Source organism: Nothoprocta perdicaria, unplaced genomic scaffold, assembly GCF_003342845.1.
Source record: "Nothoprocta perdicaria isolate Ctin4 unplaced genomic scaffold, notPer1 scaffold_69, whole genome shotgun sequence".
Lineage (NCBI taxonomy): Eukaryota > Metazoa > Chordata > Aves > Tinamiformes > Tinamidae > Nothoprocta > Nothoprocta perdicaria.
In genome coordinates, this window is record NW_020455965.1 from 3,611,371 (window position 1) to 3,617,370 (window position 6,000).

General features: G+C 40.8%; 1 long non-coding RNA gene across 2 annotated transcripts in view; it reads right to left on the reverse strand.

Moving 5' to 3' along the window:
* Positions 1-5,419, reverse strand: part of LOC112956958 — a 78,714-nt gene extending 73,295 nt beyond the window's left edge. Inside the window, exon 1 of one of the 2 annotated variants that reach the window (XR_003251133.1) lies at positions 5,348-5,419. This is a non-coding gene — a long non-coding RNA (uncharacterized LOC112956958). The remainder of the gene's footprint in view (positions 1-5,347) is intronic. The other variant, XR_003251134.1, reaches the window with a different exon arrangement.
* Between the last annotated feature and the right edge of the window lie 581 nt (positions 5,420-6,000).

Below are 6,000 nucleotides of genomic sequence, written 5' to 3' on the forward strand. Positions count from 1 at the left end.
CGAAATCTAATAGAATAGATGCTATTACAACAAGGCTATTACAGTCCTTACACACCATTCTGAACCTATGTAAGTGAGTAGTGACCTTGCAACCTTTGCCATGGGGATATTCAGCATATCTGGGGACAAAGTATGATTTCCAAACCTTAGCCAATGGAATGGTGTGCAAAGTTATAATGGCATTTTCCAAGAAATTCTCTCAGTGGATTTTAAAGATTTGTGAAAGTGATAAATAAATTGCTCTCCCAATTGATCTCTTTCAAAATCACTTACGAATGCTCTGTTCAGAGTTGCATACTCTTACAACATACAAAAACATTAATGTAGACACACACCTACCTGGCTCCATACATACAAACTAAAACAGAAATATTGCTTGTCCGGGGATGAGATGGAGAAAGCTATGTTAATATTTTCCACTTAATGGCACTTTGAAAATACAATTACTAAACACAAGCTACCTGCCAAAGCATTCAACTGATTTTACATCACGTCAGGGAAGAGCTGGCAATGCTTTCAGCTGCACAAGAAAGCTAGTAATCAATGAGAAGAAATGCAATTCACCACGCTTGATAGGGGAGCGAGGGAGGCAGCTGCACTTCAGAGAAAATGTCAAGAGTGACATGTGGGCACACACTTGCTGTCTTCAGTGCTGAAGGCAGACCTGGTCTCACAGGCAAACTGACACTGTAATTACAGGACAGTTCTATTGATCTCAGGCAGAAATTGTCAATCACAGTCTGGAAGGTGACAGGTAAGATTGCCCAGTAAATATATATTTCTTCATTCTTTGAGCTGCAAAAAGGGAGATTAATTTAAGATTGGTTTCCACTCTTCAAAAGGCTTTTCATCATTTGCAGATAGAGATATGCACATAGGAAGATGTCTCCTTCAAAAGCAGTATGCTGAAAATAACTGCCAGATCCACTTCTAAATTCTTTTAAGTACTGTTTACAGCAGAATGTGAGCAAAACACATTATGTAAAAACTGGAATAACCACTAAACTGTAAAAGTGCAAGTGCAGAAGTTATTGATGTAAGCTCCTAACTGCAAGGGTTAGATTTTGCCTTAAGCAATACCTGCCAGTAGTCCCACTGAAAATAGAGCATATTCTCAGAGAAACGCTATCAGGGGAATGACAGGCCAAAAAAAAGGTGCAATTTTAAAGCATCAAGTTTAAAATCCACATCCTGGCTTTCATGGTTGGCTCCAATTTCTCTCATGACATTTCCCAGCAACTCTTGCCCTTGATGCCAATGTTCTCCCTATGCTGTCCCAGGTGTTTCTTTTCCTCAGCTTCCAAGGCTTCTCAAAATTAACAGTCCTCTTTAATTATCAGCACCCCCCAAGCTCTCCTTGCATTGCTCCACCAAAAATCCAATCTTGGCAGCATTTGCACAAACCAAGAACTAATTGTGCTCAGAGAAAAAACCGTATCAGGTCCTGTTATCACTCCCTCCAGTACACTGCTTGTTTCTTGCATCTCACACACACAGGTTCTTTCAGGCAGAAGATCTATTTTTATTTCAATTACACTGTTAACACTAAGCAAATAAATGATCCTAACAAGTAAAATGACATTTTGTGTAATCTTAGTGCAGCTCAGGTACCATCATAAGCCATCTAAATGTTGGGCAACTAAGTTGTGACTCCAGAATAACCTCAACTAAGACTTAAAGCCCCAAATGTGCCATCCTTGATAAACACCCCTTGCGATACAAAACCCTTCCCAAAGCCTGGGAAAAAAAGGAGATACAAAAGCATTCACCAGTAGCACTTCTGACCTTGCAGACACAACTGTATTGACAGTCCTTAGCCAACCTCATCTCATCCCCATAGGAGCCTATTAAATGTGTCCTTGCAACAAAGTTTGGCCACAGGATCTCTGGAGTCTGCCAGCTCCCAAAGGTGTCCTTTTATCCTTCTACTGAAAATGGAGACATGTAGCAAAAATGAAGAAGGAAGAAGCAAACTGAGGCCCAGATTTACGGAGGGAAGCAGGAGGGAAGCCTCAACACGGAGCAGCCCGTTGTCAGCACCGCCTGCCTCAGGGCACACGCTGCTTGTAGGGACAGTACAGGGACCCACAGCAACAGAACAGCCCGTTCCAGCCCTGGCTCCTCCTGTGAATTAAATCTGCATCTGCCCCCGATTTTGGAGCAGGAATGAAGCCAGTTGTCACACAGAACACACAGACGCCACGCATCCAGGTCTCACCAGCACCTCTACTGAGAAGCAAGAGCAGGGCAAAGGCATAGGGCTCCTGTCCAAAATTCAGCTGGGGTATAGGGGGGGTGAATTCTAGCCATCAGTTCAGTCTGAATAAAGCAACAGGACCACCGTTCACTAACCCTGAGTGCTTAGGGAAAACGTTCTTCTTTTGCATAACGCAACTCTGGCAAGAAAATGGGAGTAGAAATTAGGCCCGCACCCTGGTGATAAGATCTGGAGAACACCCCGAACCACTTCACCCTGCATGCCCAGGAATGACCAGAAAGACCTCACCGGCATGACCAGAAAGTTAATGCATGCAGGCTATTAAATAAATCAATAAAAATAATTTTAAACAGACCTGTTTTTCCAAAGAAGTTAAATAGAAAGACTAACTACTTGGTAGGGGGGAGGCAGTTACACACTACTACTACTTTGCAGAAACGTGTATCTCAAATAGACTCAAATACTCTATAAATATCAAAATACAGCAATTATCACTCACTGGTTTCTTCAGTGGCTTCACTGGCTGTATTCAAAAGTAGTTAATAAGACTATCCACAGAAAGAAAGAATGACAACTGGGAAAGGCAGATAGATGTTTAAGAACATTTGGAGAGAGGTCAGCTACAGCTGGCAAGTCAGGATAATCATAATTATCTATGTTTTGCTTTTCTTTTTTTCGTAGATTAGCATATCTTTAGGAATGCACAGAAAGCTCTTGCTGTAAGTTCAGCCTTTTTTAGTCACATAGCATAATCATGCTTCTTACGGCACAAAAGCTACAGTATGTTTTTTTAATGAAGTTAATAATGTTGATAACCCTCCTACGTCATCACTGACAATCTCCCATTCTCCTTGGTTCTGCATCACAGCCTATAAATAATCAACCACGAGAAGAGCAAGTTCCCTGGCACTGTACCTCGCTGCCATGTTTTCTTGCTATTATAGCCAGTTTAATGCTGAGTCTCACTTCTTTAGAAAAAGGGTTAACTGTGGTGTAGATACAGGCTTTAATTTCCAAGACTGAATAATGCATCTGCATGTGGACTTACCACTGGTTCATAATAGCATCTGATTTTGAAGAAAACTGAAAGGAAGCAAAAATATATATTGTATAAAAATTTTATAAAAATTCGTAAAAAATCCAGGTTGGAACAGATTCCTTAAGAGTGAAATTACAAAAAAACCAACACACACATGCAAGTGCTTCAGACCCTTACCCGTAATGTACCAAACTAGTCCCCTATATGCAACCGGCCCAATGCACGTGCATGGTGCAGCTAACTTAGGTCTTCTAAACTTCACTGAAGCAAAGTGCCTGAAGAAAATAAGAGTGAACATTCCTCAAATGTTCATGAAATTTACATGAAATATATGGAACTAAAGATCTATGTTGCAAAAAGATCTATTGACCACAGAGATGCATCCACTGGGGCCAATTACAGCTCACAGTTATTAAAGAATTTTTAGGCTTATTAAAACCACCCTGGAGACCCAGCTGAACAGCATCCCTGAGGTGCATCTATTCAGTTCCTCACGAGCATTACATCTTTAAGAGATTCTGTTGCATTGGCAAATGCCTGAAATGCAAAAACAAAACAAAACACAAAACTTGATGCTCTACAAAGCTTAATTTGAACAGTTTACATGGAAGAGACAGCTTTAAGTCTGGCTTGAAAAACATTTCCCTGCAGTGTTTGCAGCTTGGCTCAGCAGAGCACCAGAACAATTTATAGAGGGACTGAAGTACCTGATTTGTTTGCTGAGGGAGAGCAAAATAGAAGCGTTCTTGGAGATAAGCCACAAACAACAGAAAAAGTAAATTTTAATGTTCTTTAGGATTGCATCATGGATCAGATACTTTGGATAGCAAAGATAATAGAAAACGTGTGGACCCCGAGCCTGTATCGAACTCGGTCTGCTACTCTGACCGCAGGGTGGTTGTGCCAGCCCAGGCAGAGCTGAAGCCACCCATGAGTCACGTTATCACTGCCAGGTGGCAAGGTGTCCTGGACAGCATCACCCACACCTGCACAGACTCATCGCAGCTCCAGAGGGATGGAGCAGGCTGCATCCCTGCCCCTGGAGCTCGCGGCCTCCCAGAGAAATCTCACTTCCACCCAGCAGACACTGGGCAAAGGCAGAAGTGGGTGCCTGGTGATCTCAGTCTGGCTCTGTCCTCTTTGAACGGTCTGAACAAATACTGAAGCTGATCAGTGAATAAACTGTCCAATTTCCCGGGCATAAGAAATTCTATGTTATTGTTTGGTTCAGACTGTTACTTCAACTTAAAGACAACAGAGAGAGCTCTTGTGGATATTAAATTTTATATCCATGGTCAGGCAAGCTGTCGTGTTTGCTTTGCATATTATCTTCTACTACTCCTTGAAAGTATTATGAAGGAAAAAAACATACAGGTGAAAGAAAGCAACGTGGCACAAAAATGATAGAGTGGTGCTTATACATAAGTAGTGCTGCTTACAAAGATAACTTTTTATTTTTATTCAACAATGTTGCCTCATTGCACAAGGGCCTTCTTTATCTCAGCACATGAGAGCACTTGAACATTTCTTGTCTGTTCCCTACATTACTTTTCTTGCCTTTTTCTGCAAACCTCATGTTTCTGGGTATGAAGCCTGCTAGCTAAGACACTGTGCTGCCTGTGACCTGAACCAGGACTGGCACGGCACTGGCATCGCAGCTGGGGTGGCACACGCCCTGGGTGTAGACTGTGGCTCCACATTGGACTCACATCACTCCTTTTTCCCTTGAAAAAAGTAGGTTTCCCTTAAATTGTGTTAAACCTACAGGATCAGTTATCTTTCTCAGCTTCTCTCTAGTTTAAGTGTCAAATTCCAGGCCATGTTATGTTTAAAGTTTGTCTCTAGAAGAACAGGTTTCCATACACTTCACCCATCTCAACTCTGTTGCTGAGGGCCATTTCAGTCAACTTTGCGGGTGTCCTTGCACAGTTACATAACGTGGCCTGATACACACTGCAAAAGCTAAACTAGGAAGTTTCCCTTTATAATGAAGCATTAGCGTCACAAATCAGATTTCTACACAGAAACACTAATGTGTTCAGGCAAGGTTTTCCTAAAGAGATACAGCCTGTTCAATTTGTTCAACTTACCTGTAAAATTTGGACAGTTGTATTTTCCACAGCCTTGCTTGGAGGCACAAAATTGCAGTGTAATTCATTAAATGTGATGCTAAGCAACATAGGAAAAAAAAATACCAAGCTAGTAAGTTTAAAACATGATGGACACACCAGTTCTCTATGCAATGCTTTAGCTCATGTTATGAAATCCAAAATTTCACTATGGAGACTTTGTTTAGGTATCAACTACAGGCAATAGAAACTTTATAGCTCTTTCAGTACATTAAAATGTGATGAACACTACTGATATTTAAGGAAACTTTTCACATATTGGCTGCTATACATTGCTGGCAACAGTTATAAAATACTAATTGCTTTATAGCTAATTTTGTTCTGATTCATATATTGCTTAATTAGGATTTTACTCAGGAGCAGATGGTTGTCTTCATTAAATCATGATATATTCTACCCAAATAGAAGCAGCTGTTTTTTTTTGAATACTCTGTAATTTATTTCCTGCATGCCAGAAATCACTCTGAAGGGAATCCAGACTATAATCATTCAGCTTTTTTCACTGAAGTTTATTTACAATAAACTTTGAGAGTTTTTTAAACCAAATAGAAGTCAAACATAAAAGACATTTGTCAACAAGGACAAATTTCTCTTACAGACCTTGGTACTAAATC